This window comes from Bison bison, unplaced genomic scaffold (assembly GCF_000754665.1).
Source record: "Bison bison bison isolate TAMUID 2011002044 unplaced genomic scaffold, Bison_UMD1.0 scf7180017864349, whole genome shotgun sequence".
NCBI lineage: Eukaryota > Metazoa > Chordata > Mammalia > Artiodactyla > Bovidae > Bison > Bison bison.
In genome coordinates, this window is record NW_011494921.1 from 7,553,442 (window position 1) to 7,570,358 (window position 16,917).

A 16,917-nucleotide genomic window follows, 5' to 3' on the forward strand; every position below is an offset into this window, starting at 1 on the left:
GAGGCTTTGTGGCGGGCTCAGCATCTCTGCGGCCAGGGAAGGCCGGGACTGGGTCCCTCGGGGGAGGCCACATAGTTTGGGGACATCTGACTCTCTCCCAGCGCATACTGGGGTACTAATATCAAAACAGACTGCTTGTCGCTGCACCGTGGGGCAGTGCTTTTTTTGGCTGCCGTGGTCGAAATGAAATGGGCAAGCTGTAGCCCGCTTGGCATCAGAAGGGGCTGAGGGAAGCTGGGAGATCAGAGTCAGACTGTGAATAAAAGTAACAGCCAATGGTTAACTTCCTTTTTGTGTGTCACTTGGCAGCGATGAGACTGATGGCGATTTTTTTTTTCCCCTAACGTGGGTGAGAGTTCAGTGCCCTAGGAAGAGCTGTAGACGCATCTATTGTGCTTCCTTATACAGTTGACTTGCGTTGATTTCTTGAGGCCACTACAGCTGTTCCCAGTGCCAGCTCCCGGAGCTGCATACATGGCCCGTCGGACTTCGGATGCGAAAGGTAATCAGATCAGAGGTGATCCACACAAAATCTCGCTGCTGATCACTAGGAAATCACCGGGAAATCAGATGCTCGCAGAAGGCTGTGGTGCCAAAGGATAAAATAGGCAGTTGAATGGATATTCCCCGGTATGCAGACATCCAAAGATATTTTTAAATCACACGACTCCACATCCCTCTTCTCCCATCAGAGATTCGAATCAGTTTTGGACTGTCTGGAAAATGCAGGGCTGAAATAGCCAGATTGAATTCAGAGGAAATTACCTTATGTTTTTTGGTGGCTCTTGGGTTAGTGGCATTATTTTCTTTGAAGGATTCTTTCGGAAGAGAGTTGGGGAGAATTTCTAGGCTCCCTCAAGATTTTCCTCCGATTTCTCTGTTTGCAAAGAGCTGTTCCCCAAAGGCGAAAAGAGCGAGTTGCCATCTTGAGGAGTGAATTGTGTGTTTAGTGAGCACCAAATGGGCTCCGAGTTACCCTGGAATTTTCAGTATATCTAGTTGCTTTCTTATACTATTTATTCCCCTAACTATTTGTACTAGATATCAGTAAGATGACCAACTTTTGACAACCCTAAAAGCAGGGTCGGAAGCTTAGAAATAGAATACCATTTGTCTGGTAATTAGAGTGTATCTCTTAAGAGTTCGAGAGAATTCTGATTAACCTTTCTGTTCCCACATTCTCACATAAAATTAGCACACCTTTTAAATTATTATCCAGTATTTAAACACACATTTTTTTGAGTCTTCTTAATGCAACAGGTTCTGGAGACACTAAAAGTGTGTTATAGGTTTCTAAAAAACTTCATTTTTCTTACATTTTAAATGTTCTGTTTGTGCAAAATTTCGAGAATCACCATAAGGGCTTCTTTGCATTTTTAATTTAGTAACTAACATATGAATAAATTTGCATATTAATTAGTTGCAGATTAAATCATGCATACATAATTGCCTCCTTACTGTGTTTAATGTTTGTCAAAATCTCCAGCCTGGTTTGATGGATGTCGTATGAAAGATTACAATTTGATGTACCCTTGGAAGTATTTACACCAATAATGCAAGATTCTTAATAGCAGAATTCTCTAGTTATATACAGTTACTAATAAACATGTAAGATAGGTACATGTCCCTTTGACTAAAATTTTTTTTTCTTTGCACCAAATCATTTACTATTCATAATCATTAATGCATCTCCTAATTATACAGCATATGTCTGTTAACCCTTTCGTTGCTGCTCTTCAAGGGGTAGCTTTTCTTTCCTTGCCCCCCGAAGAAAGCAGATTATTTTGTAGGATCCTGAAATAACTGGATTGTCTTTTACCTGTTTCTCTTCTAGTATATGCACACTCCTTTGCCCTTTACTGAGAATTATATAACCACTTTGTATTTTCCAGTGTAAGATCAAGAAATTACCCAGGTGCCCACACTTTGTAGCTAATGGGCTTCTGCCCCTCTTTTACCAAAGCTGAAAAGAATCCAGATATTTCAGAAATTCTCATATTAAATGATTTAAATATATATAAGTATAAAAAATATATATATATAAGTATATAAATGTATATAGATACACACTCTCTACTTGTAGGATGAGTAAAATTATTTGTTACATTTTATTTCATTTTGAATATTGTAATGCATTTAATGTTTTATCATCAAATATGGGATGAGTTTGTGTTTTTGTGAGACCTCTTTAGTAGAAACTGACTGGAGAATGGATGCTCTTGATTTGACATAGTTAAAAAAAACACATATGCCAATAAGTGGTCTTTTAAATTAATTCCTCAGGTATCTAATTTTTTAAGTTTCATTTTACTCATGTAAAGAGTAGACCAACTGTCTTTTTTTTTTTTTGCTATTTTGATGTCTAAGCTGCTTATCACACTGTATTACCCTGCATTAATGAGTATTCCTACTGTGCAAAATTCTATCAAAAATGATGGTGTGAATGTCATTTTTAATTGGAAGTTTATACAGTCAAATTTATAGTATACAACAAAAAATATGTACGTAGTTCTGCTCCAAGCCTTTTTTAGGCTATTGATCTTTTTGGTTTAAGTATACATTTTTATCAACCTGACTTTAAATTTAGTGTGAGAATCTGGACATATATTACTGAGTTTGTGATAATACCATTCTTGGGAGTGAGGTAAACTAAGGCACAAGCAGTAATAATGCCTTTTAATTATAAGGTGAACAGATACAGGAATTACCAAGAATCTGTTTTCAGGGATCCCTTTTAAACATGAAAACTTGCTAACCAATTTTATACATTCCACAGAAGTCATAATGTTTGATTTCTATCTATTTAATTGTTGAATACCTCGAATTTCTATGCCTGGTAAGGAGACGAGGGTTAAAATGAGTGCAAAGCATAAAGAGCTCATTTCCTTTATTTGATTTTTGCTTAGGAGGAATAAATACCTCCTGGTTGCCTACCTCAGATCATTTTTTTCTAATCACAAAGCACAATGAACTATTTATTGATTTAGCAAAACACTCAAATGCAGCACACAAGATTGCATTCAATTGTTTAGTAAAGAGAAAAATGAAATGAAAGCTGCAAAACTTATAAAAGGAAGCAAACAGACCTGAAACATCATATTTATCCACAGCCATTGTGCCTAGGTAATTCAGGGCATATGGTATGTAAATGATGTTTGGAGATTCTTGCCAAATCTGCACACGACGGGATACATTAAGGACAGGTTTCCTGGGTGGAAGTCCCACCATTGTGGCCGCACACTCCGCTAGGCTGTGTTTGTCCTGTTCTTGTCTTGCAGCAAGAGCATCACACAGCCTTTAGTGGCCAAATCTGGGCCTCAGTCTGCTGCTAAGACATTATTTTTAATTCCTAAGAATCTATTTTATAATTAAACTGAAAATATAGTACCAGTTTGCTAAATCTTCCTTTTACCCCGACGTTTGAGAAGATCTGAATAATTCATCAGTATATATTTGGCTATTACCCATTTAAATGAATATTTTTGACAATGGAAACTGAGTGCCTCTTTGCCCCTGAAGAAAGGTGTTACGAAGTAATAATTTTTCTCTAGGGTAAGATTTAAGATGTTTTCTAGAACAGGCAGTGGTTTATTTTGAACAGTTAATCATTTTAATTCTGAGTTAGCCAGGTCATAATTTATGAATTCAACTTGATAAGTCAAGTTACTAGTAAGAGTTACATTAATTAATTCTGAATTATTATTTTGAAGTATGCACTTCCACTTTTAAAAGGGTGCAGGCACTACCCCCTTCATTCATTTAAAACTCATTTTAAGCAGCCAAGAGCTTTTACACTGTTTCCTTTTTTCTGAAATGATTTTTTTTCCTCTAGGCTGGATGTCTTAGCCCATGATTTTGAATCCTTTTATTAAGGTCCATTTTGATTTATCTTGGAAATATGTATTTGGAGATTTTGATTAGAAATAATGACAGATACCTTTCTCCTGTGATAATTCATCAGAATATACCTAAATAGTCCATTTACTATGAAGACTCAATTATGAATACAAGATTTACACACTATTAATAAAAGTTATTTCAGGCTGTTTAAAGTATGTGGAGTATGATTTAGGATGTTTTATTGTTTTTATTATTAAGAATGTTTTTACTAAATCAAGCCGTTATTTTTTTTTAGATAATGCTCTTAATATTATGGTTTGATTTGAATGAGCAGTTGAAGATCTGTCCCTACATTGACCATTTCACTTGTGAAACACAAATAACATGCTAGTTACTGCTGGAAAATGAAAGTATGCTCAGTCCTTGTCCGTGGCTATGTAGATTGGGTAAAATCAGGGCAAAAAAGTATCTTTGAGGTCAACATCGATCACTACTGCTCGACGCAGATCCAGTTTAAAAGTCATGTAAGTGATCGTGGTGCTCGAGGACTTCATAGACTTTTTGTGTAGTCTGTGGCTTGTGAACTCATCAGGTGAAGTTTTGAGCTGATTATTCTCCGACCACCCTTTGGTACATTGAAACTCCTTTGCACAGCTGTGCTCCCAACTCAACAACAGAGCACAGAAACAGTCTTCGCTGGAAAGCAAAGCGCAGTCACTATCCCAACTTTCCTGGGAACTTGCAGCCTTCAGGACGACAAAATGGATAATCACAGTGACGATTACAGGGTTTGGATTAAACGTATTGCACAGTAGGATGGCATGGCCCCAGTTTGCTCCCATGGCACAAGTGCCGTGAATGCCAACAACATTAAGCACTGCAGCCACTTACAAAGATTTTTGGGTTTTAAATGTCAGTCATTGGACCACCACTTAAAATGAAGCACCTGCATTTGATTCAAAGGAATTAAGGTATATTAGGATATGTGGAGGTGAGTGGAGGTGTTTTTTGGGGTTTGTTTTTTTTTTCAGCAAAAGCCATAGATAATAAAGATAAAACATCTTGAGTATTAAAGTGGTCTATTTCCTGCAGTGTATGGTTGAAAATGACTTAGCCTTTAAAAAATTTTTCAGAAATAAAAGTATATAAAGAGGGAGATAAATGAAATTTACATCTCTGCAGACAACTCTGCATAGCAAATTTAAGATTCTAGTATTTTCCTTCCAAACATCTGAAAATTGGCAATTTAAAAGGAGACCCCGACAGATTAACTGTTGCATTGCTACCAGCTGTCTGTGATGATATCACTAAGTTACGAAACTTTTTTTAAAAGGTATAAACAAGTAAGGTGATAACTTATTTTTGAAGATGCTTTCTAAAAACTTTCATCTTAGTAAGAACATCAAAAGTGTATTAATTAACTGTCTGAATATACTTAGTACAGTTTTAGGTAGATCAGATGTAAATAAGCTTATTTCATAAAAGATATGACTTATGTGTATCCAGATCTCAAGTATATTTTAAACCAGTCTTTACAAAATGTTAGTGCCTTTCTCTTAAGATTCTAATCAACAGAATTCCAGTCTTCAAAGATGTAACTGGAGACAGAGAATATAATTTCTATCATATTGTCAAGAGGGGTCTGTAACTCCCCATCTGACATCAGCCAGAAGGTGTGGGGAACGATTGATGACTCTGTATCATCGTGTACCCACTTAGCTTTGAATCTGTTCAAGTATCAAATTCAAAAACTAAGCGGATGTTTACTGCACACCTACTAAGTGCCAGGCTTCCTGGAAAGTGCAGTGTGCACCAGAGTTCCTGCTAGTGTGAAGGTTTATGCAAGTAGACAAGTGGCCACAAGTCGTTTTCCAAGCAAGAGTTCATTTCATGATGCTTCATAGGAGCCTAGTACCACTGATTCACCTTGTGGACTAACAGACACAGAGACTATGGCTCTTAAAAGTTCAACAATCGATGTAATCACACAGGCCCTGGTAACAAGGCAATATATAGTAGAAAGATGAAATCAACTCTGAGACTTACTGTAACTGTTGGCAAGTTTCTTTATCAGCATATTTTTAACAATATAACAAAATAACATCTTTCAAGGTTTTTTTTTTTTGGTCATGTCTAAAATCTGGTTAAATGGAATGTGTTGGAAAGGACAACAAAAAAAGTTAAATATGTGGAAATGACATGGAAAGCACCTGCTTCTTTGTTTGCCTCCACGTCCTTAGGAAATAATGTCTAGCCTTCAGAGGATATGTCGTCCCTCTAAGAAAATGTTTATAAAAGGACATTTTAAAGTAGAATATAGGTTAGATAAGTTAAGGAGGACTTGCCAAGAAAAACCAAGTACATGAAACAAACAGGAGACTGCATCGCACCTCCGAGGGGGCGTAACAGTATCACCTCTAAGAAGTGACAATGCATGGATCCATTTTTATATCTTTGGCATATTGTTGGCACAATTAATTATTCCACTGAGAAAATAGCCACACTACACAAGAGAAAGGAAGACAAATTAGATCCTCCAAGCCCCCTTCTGTGAAGTGTGTGTGTAAGTGAATATGCTCTCTGCCAACCCAGCAAATAAAACTTTGTCCATCCCTAATCTTCAGCAGTTTATAATCCAGGTGAAGGAAAGGCCAGGCTCATGAAATAAAACACAATCATTAAAACGTTTGAAAACTGGGGAAACAGTTCATCATGGTTACATGTGTGTGCGTGTGTTTTATCAGTATAATGTAGGTGTAGCTCTGTATGAACGTTTTTGTCTAATCATACCCTCATTTTTCCACTTCATGAAGACTTGATGTATTCTCAAAGTGAAGTTACAGCGGCTGTAACGTGTTTCTCTGGCAACCCTGGACTTGATCGTTTCTGTCACTGTGGAAGGAAGGAAATACATCTCTTTCTGGTCCTCATTCACTCAATGAGCAAAGATGGACTTGTGCTCCTATTATGTACAGATAACACTGTTATAGGGGAGGGCAAAGACATTTAAGTCATAATCTCTACTCTTTAAAAATCTACAGTATTGGGGGGCAATAAGTAGGTGCATGATTTATTTAGCTACAATTCATGACATTAAACTTTGCTGGAGAGCCATACATTCTAGAATGGTCCTTACCTGGAAGTGACCACAGAGCTTGATTCTGGAGGACTGAGAGTTACAGCTCTGGCAGATGGAGACAACGGTGACAGGTGCGGTTGAGTTTCTGACATCCTCCGTGTATCTCTTCCTTGTTGTTGCGCTCTTGCTTGTTCAACTGCAGAAACAACTTTTGACGAGCTCTGTATCTTCAGGGCTTGATTATTCAGAGATATCTCATTATCATAAAAATATAAATCCCAGAATTTTTAAGTTGGGGGAAAAATTGTCATGATCACAATTTAACACTTTATTTATTTGAAACATATTTACTTCTAAAGAAACTGAGATTTAGATAAAGCCAGAACTTAAAGTAAAACCTTGGTTTTTGACCTCCACATTATTTTAATAAGGACAGGATGACAGGTAGTGGGGATGGCGGTCTCATCCCCACATACCTGTTTGGAGAAACAAAATTTGGAAGTCATTAAAAAAATCAAAAATACAATTAAAATTTTTTTAAACTTTTTTATGTTCAAAATCATTTATCATAAAATACTGTCATTTATTTAGTAATGATACTAAGAATGACTCAATACAGAAATGTTTAACTCTGAGAAAGCCTTATGGGCCAAATAATTTTTATTTTTTTAAGTGTACTTATTTTTATTGAAGAAAGTCTAAGTTGGTCAACATAGCTAGCAAGTTGGAAGGACACAGGCCATGTACAAAGTGGACAAGCCTTGAGCTCTCATTCTATTTCCTGTTCCTTGTATACCACACAGACGTACAGACTGGCACTGGTGTAGGTGGTCGAGTAGGTCGGTGCTTAGACTCCATAAAAAATGTGGCTTAATTAAATTTTAAAAGAAAGGTTTCACAATAATTATCTTCATATATAGGTAAGATTATCACAATCAGAAAAAGGGAAGGACATTCTAGGTTAAGGGAGAACAGGGGCTTTTCAATGAGTGGCAAAGCATGGCACATTATAAGAAGTGGAATGATAGAAGACCTGAATTCTAAATCTGTCTTGACCACCGGCTTGATTTACGTTGCTGAGAACCTGCCTTTACCCTTCAAAGCTGAATAATATTTGCCATTTGTAAAAAAAAAAAAAACAAAACACATATTTATGGTGGCTCAGTTAGTAAAGAATCCACCTGCAATGCAAATTTGACCCCTAGGACAGGAAGATCCCCTGGAAAAAGAAATGACAACCCACTCCAGTATTCTTACCTGGGGAATCCCACAGAGGAGGCTGGTGGGCTACAGCCCATGGGGTCACAAGAGTCAGACATAATTAAGCACACACACACATATACACTCACAAAACATATAAGGCCTAAAAAAGAAAACTCAAAAAACACATGGCTTGCAGGTATTAGAGAACATGTTACACGCTGCAGAAGAGGCAATCAGTGGCCGGAGGTAAGGACGGGAAAGTTGACCTGTTTAAGATTTTGACTTGCATTAAGCAAATTTTAAGTAGTTTTATTCTCAAAATGCATTTGGTAATCACTTTCAAAGAAGGCAGAAAACTGACTGACATTTTGGGAGACACGTGAAAGACATGGAGGGGACTTTCATGCCTCTGGTTTGTGAGGACCGTGATTCGGCAATTTGGCAGTATTTACTACTACTGCTGGCCATGACTAGGAAGATGTCCTTTTAGGCCAGTTTTTGCCCAGCTGTAAATGAATGGAAATACGATCATCACTGCTGTATAACTTTGGGGCACTCCTCACCTATACCTGATTTGGTTGGCCTCATATTAGAACGGAGAAGGCAATGGCGCCCCACTCCAGTACTCTTGCCTGGAAAATCCCATGGACAGAGGAGCCTGGTGGGCTGCAGTCCATGGGGTCGCTAAGAGTCGGACACGACTGAGCGACTTCACTTTCACTTTTCGCTTTCACGCATTGGAGAAGGAAATGGCAACCCACTCCAGTGTTCTTGCCTGGAGAATCCCAGGGACGGGGAGCCTGGTGCGCTGCCGTCTATGGGGTCGCATAGAGTCAGACACCACTGAAGCGACTTAGCAGCAGCAGCAGCATGTTAGAAACCAAAATGTATCAGTGTCAGATTTTTGCCAAACAGTTCTAATTTTAATGCTGTTTGTGTTCAGTGAAAGCTTATGAATTTCCGATTTACTTAGAAGCTCAGAATTTTCCTTTATTGCACCTTATCCCTTTTAAAACCATTTCTTTTGGGGTTACTCATGGAATTTGCTATAAGGACTTGTCTCAGTGCATGATGGTACAAAACTTATCTCACATGACTCTTCATGGTCATTTCTGTGTTTATGTGTGGGGTGGATGTTTAAGTGCGTATGATTAACAGGCAAGAGATCATTTGTTTTTGAAACTAAGTAGTTAGAATTCAAGGTCATTTTGAGTTAAAGAACCCAACATTTAGGTCAAGAATGGACCAGTGATCAGCTCTGGCTTTAGGCTAAGGATCAGCCTTAAGAGAAAATCTACTGCTCGTTCGCCTTGAAATGCCATTAATTCTTGCTCCAAGGGGCTCATTCCCAGTTACTCAAAAGAATATTTTTAGGCAGAAACTTTATAAAACAGTAATTTGAAGTAGTCATTTCAGTAACAGATATGTATTGAATGCTACTCTTACATGGTCATTTGCCTCCATTTTTAAAACCTTTTTTTTTTCATTCTTTTTACCTACTCTTTGATTACTGAGTGCTTATCAGAAATAGCCATTAGAGTATTTGAAAATTGTTCTCTGCTCAGCAGTTCTTTCTTCTGTGATCAGTGATATCAAGCAAAGGTAGTCAACAGTTGGAAACTTCAGGAAGTTGTTAGAATTCCCACCTCCAAAGGAGCTTATTAACAAACCCCAGACAATTATTCTGTTTAGAATGAAAATGATTTCCATTGTGATATCACATTTCCTTCTAATCATTGAGCAATGCTTTGGGAAGCCCAGTATTTATTCACAATGTTTTAAAAAATTGTGTACATCCTGTGCCGAGATTCCAGTCTGCTTCATCAATCCATTTTGTCAGAAATTTCTCAAATGGAATCCTTCATCCAGGCAAATAAACATGCCCAGGATTTCCCCTTTAACTTTTTGGGAATTCATTTTTACACGTGCATCAACTTGACGGAAAAAACAGTTGTCGTCTTATTTCACTTGACTCAGGTGATTGTGGTGAGCCCGCTCGCTTTCTCATCTAGGAAGTGCAGCAATCTGAGTCAGCTTCCTCCATCTCTGTTTTTATATTGTCCACTGTGATGCTTCCTCATTGTACCAAAATAGAAATGGTTTGTTTTTGTATCAAACTTGGAGACTGGCTATGGATCATACTGGGTTAGGATAAAGGAATTTTTTCCCCAAAGAAAAAATTCCACTTATCCCAGAGGGGAGAGACTGATGTCCTGAGGAAAAAATAAGAAACCCAATGAAGTCTTTTCTCCTTAACTAAAAGATCTCCTTTAGTCATCAAAAGTGTCAATTGCACTATTGTTTTCTAATTTCATTTAGTATTTGAGAGGTTTTAGTAGTAGATCAACGTATGACTTTTGCAATGACAGATCTTTGCATGAAATTGAGGAAGGAAGAAGTGAACTTCAGTTAGACTCTAGTGTTGCAGTTCAAAATGCAGTTCAACATGAAAATCTATATATTCTGGTGTTGCCACTGAGTATATTTCACCCTACTGTACCATACATGACATTAGACACTTGTTTCCCAGTCTGAAGGGTAGTGCTATTTTATATCTCTGGCTTGTTGAGATGTCATGTTCATATGGGTAATGACATACTCATTGTATTCTTTACCATAGAAATGAGAAAAATGTGAAAAAGTGGGAAAATGAGTCTAACCAGATCTAACGGCATGCAAGAATGTTAGAAAGTGTTTTGCATTTATTTTGCATACTCCTGCATGTCACCAAAACAATATATGTCTGTGAGTTTTTATAATACATCTAAAGCAAAATGAGAAACCTCCTCTTTCTTCTGAAGAGAAATACTGCCACAGAAAGGTGGAAGATGAATATTTATGGAACAAAAGAAAAATTAGTCCACATGGTTTAGCTATCAATATGACTACAAGCTATCTGACCGGCCAGGAAAAGAATAAATACTTGATCATGTGATAAACCATTTGGATGTCTGCTTATGAACCCAAGCCATATAAAAGTAGCCAATTTAAGATAACAATAGGAAGACTCTGATGAAGCCACAGATAGGCTTTCGTTTTCGCAGTCTGTGTTACTTTGAGAATCTTCTGTGATAAAACTCTCCTCCAAACTAAACTTGGCTACCTTTAAACTATACAAATAGTTAAAACTATTGTACCTGTAATAGTCCTTAAGTGGTGCTAAGAGAATAAGTTTTGGCCCCAGAGTCGACCGACATGATTTGTGCTTTATCTCAGTTCTTCATGCAATACAGACTTCCGAGAAATATTTTTATAATTATGTGACAAGTATATTTATGTGAGATAAGTATTTTCTCCAGATAAATGTGTATTTGGCCAAAAAAAAAAAAGTTTGAGATAATTGGAATTCCAAATGAGGGAAATAGTTTTTTTAAAGTAGTCAAGCTCCCTCACTTATTAGCAGACATGGTTATTTTACATTCTAAAGATGTCAATACAATGAAGTAGAGAAATGTCCACACAGGCAGTTTGTTGGTGTTCCCTGCAAGGCTGTCTCGCCTTACGGTCATCAGAAAACCTTCTTCTTATTCTGCGTGTCCGTGTGTGTACATGTGTGTCTGCATCCTCCTTTGGATAATTACATCTTTGATGAAGTGGATTTTTGTCACTGCAGTTTAAGTTGGTTTTTAAACACCCACCCTTTTTTAGGTATAAGCTATCAGCATTTATTAAAAAGTTTTATAACAATCCATGTATATCTATTTACTAACTCAACACTAACATTAACTTATGAATTAAATGTCTTGTTTATAGTGACTCCTACTGGAGACCAAAAAAAGTCCAGTTGTTTAGCTTCTGAATAACTTAAATTCAGTAATACCTCCTGTCTTCAGTGAATAGGTATAGCCCAGATACTGACTTGGCAAAATTTATCATTCATTTATGTTTAATTATGAGAACATAGATTCTGATACTGATTTCATCAACAGAAAATATGTTTTTTAAGTACCTAACTGTGCACACATGCTTCTCACACCAGTAATGTGATTTGATTGCTTAGTAGTAAAGAGTTTAGCATGGTCCTATATTTTTAAAATTTTTTTGTCCATATTAGTTGACTTCTGAGACTGCCTGTTGTGGGTGGAGACTGTTTGCTCACTGCTCTTTAAGGAACTCTAGCACAGAGGAAAGAGTAGAGGAAGAACAAGGGAATCCACTCTCATTTATAACAGGCCCCGATACACTGAGCGAGGTGTCCCTCATTTATGCCTCAAAAGAAGCTCTGTGTTAAGAGGAAGAAACTAAAACTCAGACTCGTGATATGACCTGGCCCCTGCCACACTGCTGCAGGGGAGCAAGGCAGTGATTCTTATACAGATGTGTCTGGCCCTCAAGTTTAAGTCCTGGGGATTTTATAGCTTTATGATCTATGAAATGTCATCCCAGACTGTGCCTTAATTCTGTCTTTAAAGTAGGAATGGTGTGATACCTGTCACAGGGAACTAGTCATAAAGATGAAACTAGTGCAGAGTAGGTACTTGGATGCTATTTAAATTGTTTATCAGTATACATGTATTGGGCTTCCTTGATGGCTCAGACGGTAAAGAATCCGCCTACAATGCAGGAGACCTGGCTTCAATCCCTGGGTTGGGAAAATCCCCTGGAGGAGGGCATGGCAACCCACTCCAGTATAAAAAATTTTCCAAAATAAAATAAGTTATAATATTTTTATAATGATGACATGTTGAAGGGTCTTCCCAGGTGGAGCTAGTGGTGAAGAACCACCTGCCAATGCAAGAGATGTAAGAGATACAAGTTCAGTCCCTGGGTTGGGAAGATTCCCTGGAGAAGGGCATAGCAACCCACTCTGGTATTCTTGCCTGGAGAATCCCATAGACAGAGGAGCCTAGCAGGCTACAGTCCTTGGAGTCGCAGAGTCAGACATGACTGAGTGAGCGAGCACTGCACATAGATGTGTTAGTTGTCTTATCAGTTTTTTGATGGGGTAGATATTTACCTAAAGGTGGTCATTTTCTTTATAGGTTTGCTTGTTCCCGTGGTATTATGTAATCCTGTATGTTGATGAATATCTCTATTATCCTTGGGATATTATGTTTAGCTAATTCAGCTATACTAGGCAAAAAAGAATAGCATTGTAGAAGCAAGCAAGTATATGGAAAAAAATGAGTGTTCAATGACTTAGAAACATGGAGTTATACAAGTTCTAACAAGTTATATTTTGGGGGAAAAATGACATTTTGTTCATACATTCATCATTCATTCATTCATTCATGTCATCTGTTAAGCACCTGCCTGATTCCAGGCAGTCTGCAGGGTACATGTATGTGTGTGTTTTGGTTTATTTGAACTTTGCAGTAACAGTGTAATGTTGCAGTCATCATTCAGAAAAAAAGGCAGAATTTAATGAGATCTGTGATTGGGAGTGAATAGTTCAGTTCCTTAGCCTCTTCATAATAGTTTGTTTTCTGATTGATTCTTTAATACATGTATGACTGTCCCTACAGTCTTTAGTCCTATTTTTCCATTTTATTAAGAGCACATGCCGCAATGGGGCTCAAGGCGAAGTTGGGAATGGGTAAATCGTTGTTTGGAAACTGAATGAATACAGAAATCCCAGACTCTGCACTCAAGTGGTTTAGAATATTTACTTGTTTTTTGATGCAGTCATTTATTCATTCATTCAGCAAGTTTTTACTGCAGGTCTGCTATGTAGGTGAAACCGCACACACGCATGGCAAGTTCTGGTGAGGTATCCTCAAAATTTCTGTGACAGCTCTACGTATGTGTCCCCAGTTCCCCTTCATCCCAAATATGTCTGTCAAGGAGTTTTTGGAAAATCACAAAAGAACGGTAAACTTTAGAGAAGTTAAGAATAATATGGATGTACTTTAGGTGATCAATATTCTAAGCAATAATTTTACCGGTAAGAATTTTTTTCCCAAAAGTGGCAGAGAAAACACTTGGGCACACTGCCTACCCCTGGTGTCCTCTGGGGTAGGACTGTTTGCAGCCAACCATCCGAGAGCTTGGTGACTTACTGTTTGGAGTGGCTGACCTCCTTTCCCCGTCCTTTTGGTGATAAAAAGGGACTCTATCTAGCTACTGCTAGTTAGGTAGCACCCAATTTTATCCTGATGAAAGAAACAACTGACCAGGTCAGGTGCCTTAAAAACTGGTTGTTACAATTAAAGACTTCTTATAAAATTATTATGAAACACATGGATTTATGCATACAGCTTCAGCTGTTTCTATACATCTGTGCTAACGCCCCACGCAGCACACTAAAAATTTATCATAGGTTATACTTCTGTCACTTAGGAAAACTTCAAAGTCTTGAGTTCCCAGAAGTGTCTCAGTTGACAAGCCACTAACTTGAGTTCTGATTGAAATAATATTCTGAGGTCAGCTGGCCAAAACTATAACATCACTGGAGGATAATACATGGTGTCTCACTGGTTATAATGCATAGGTCACCTTTTCAGCAAGTATCTTTATTAATCACTGCAAATTTGTACTTTTGAAATTTCAGACCCTTTTTCATTAGTTAATGAAGCCAGGAAGCTTAGTGCTCTAGTCCTATTTTAATTGTTTGAGTCCCGTGTGCTGATTTGTCAGGGTTTAAAAATCTCTTTCACCTTACAGATTAAAAATATGTACATGTTTAACAGTATATTTAAAAGCAACGAGAGCGTCAATTTTAATAATGTTAGTTGTGGCTTCTGAAAGTATGAAAATATCATTTATACTTACAGAATTAATAAAAAGGCATATATATGTTAGCAAATGTGCAGGAAAAGCCATGTAATGTAGGTGAAACAGAATGGTTGTATATCAAAATAGTTAAGAAATCTTTCTAGCAGTCCACATTTGAAAAGTTAGGTAGGATCCAGAAACAGGCTTCTAAATAAGGGGTCTTTATGAGAAGCAACAAAGGAACATCGACCCCAAATAAAACCCAACTTATCTCCCTGTAAATCCTAGTCTCTTTTCTAAGCCGTGGTTTTTTGCACGCTGTCCTTTGGTAGGTGGGTACCTTGGCCTTCTGTATGAAACACTGAGGGTGGTTTAAAGGTTACAAATGTGATCCTGTCAGATTGACAACTAACTGTTCTAATGAGGAAAAAATCCTCAAAGCATGAAATTTGAATGAAATGTGTGATTATAATTCAAGTACTGTTTACACAAACCTCTGGGGACCTTCTGAATAAATTCAGAGCGAGTGAGTTAGACAAACCTCTGGGCCTTCGCTATATGTGTGCATGTGGATGTGTGTGTGTTTATTTTACAGCGTGGGGGAAACTTTCCAGCCTCAGCCAAGGCTGTGCTCTTCCGAACCGACACCGCAATCCCCGCAGTTGTATATTAATACTGTATGTGCTTGGTTACCGCGTTGAGTTGTAAGGAAATAGGTGCTCTGAATTATTAAAGTTGATTCTTGAGAATAGATGTATGCTCGGGTGGCATTTGCTTCGGCATATGCAAATGATTTAGTTTCATTTGGGATCAATTCCCAGAGGCCCTCCTTTCCTCTGCTGCTCTGAATTTGGCAAGCTCAAGTCAGCCTATCGCCTCTCCTCCCATCCCCTTTCTTTCTTTCTTTCCTCTTTATTTTCTGTTCCTTCTCTCCCCCCCCTTTTTGTGGGTTGATTATAATATTAAAAAAAATAAAACCATAAACATTGCACTTGCCTGTTAGAAGCCTTGTGCTCTAGAAAGACGCTATTGTTCACTTGTGATCCATAAAGGTGAAGGAAGACTTTTTTTTTTCGCTTTCTCCAGCCCTGAAAGTTGAGTAAAAATGTGTAAGTTTAGGGAAAACGTGTATGGAATGTTTGTTCAAATATTTATACAGGTTTGGGGCCCCGTGGATGATGCCAAAGCTTGGTCTCAGAGGTGCCTTTTTAGGAACTGACAGCTGTAAGTCATTCGGAGGCTCGGATGTACCAACCGACCTGAGAACCCTGCAAACTAACGGCGTTAAGTGGGCGGTGGGCTCCACGGCCACGTAGACAGCGGCGCCCTGCGGCCTCGGGAGGGTCCCGCGGGGGGCGTCCGCCCAGGCTCTGGGGGCGCGGGGCGAAGTTGACGGGCGGGCCGCTCCGCTCCTCCGGGAGAAGCCGAGGGCTGGCGGGCCGCCCCGGGACCCCGTTTGGTTCCGCTACCCCGTTTTGTAGGTTGTTGACCACGCAGTCAGAAAACACTGCCCCCCTCTCTCCTTTTGAGCGAGGTCAGAGACGTGGTGCTTTTTCTCTTTTTTTCTTCCTCCCGCCCCCCGCCCCCGAGTCGGGTTCTCAGGCAGCTGCGTACAATGCTGGGAGCTAGCCAGCAGCAGAGACAGATGGCAGAGTTATTAGATGCGCATCATACGATTCCCTTCCTGCCACTCGCTTTTTAATCAAATTAAAACAAAAAAAAGAGAGAGAGAGAGGGAGAGAGAGACAGAGAGGGGGAGTCAATTAACTGCATTTGTATTCCGCTCAATAATGGACCCTGCTCCACTTCTACCCTAAGGCGGTTGAGTTGGAAATTTTTAGAGAAGAAAAGGGTGCCTAGAACCACCACCACCACCACCCCCCCCAAAAAAAATCTTTAAAGCAAAATAGAAAAGAAAGTTGGGGGGGGAGGAGGGGGAAAGAGTGAAGACGGCAGAAATGTGTCCGAACCGGCATTATTCGAGGAACTAAAAAACAACAACAAAAAACCACCCTCGGAAAAGTTGAAGCGGCGCGGCGTCTGCAGCGGGCTCCCGGCCCCATCCGCAGGCCGGGCCGCCTTCCAGCGCCGCTGTGCGAACCGGAGCGTCTGACAGCAGCGCCGCCCCCCCGCCCGCCCGG

General features: G+C 38.9%; 1 protein-coding gene and 1 long non-coding RNA gene across 16 annotated transcripts in view; one reads left to right on the forward strand and one right to left on the reverse strand.

Moving 5' to 3' along the window:
* TCF4 (transcription factor 4) overlaps positions 1–16,917 on the forward strand; it is a 382,697-nt gene that overhangs the window by 261,137 nt on the left and 104,643 nt on the right. The gene's annotated exons all lie outside the window — the stretch shown is intronic.
* On the reverse strand, positions 7–16,906 carry LOC104999259. The gene is made up of 3 exons (XR_826577.1): positions 15,773–16,906; positions 6,977–7,154; positions 7–6,732 (listed from the first exon to the last, which is right to left on the reverse strand). It is a non-coding gene; the product is annotated as an uncharacterized LOC104999259 (long non-coding RNA).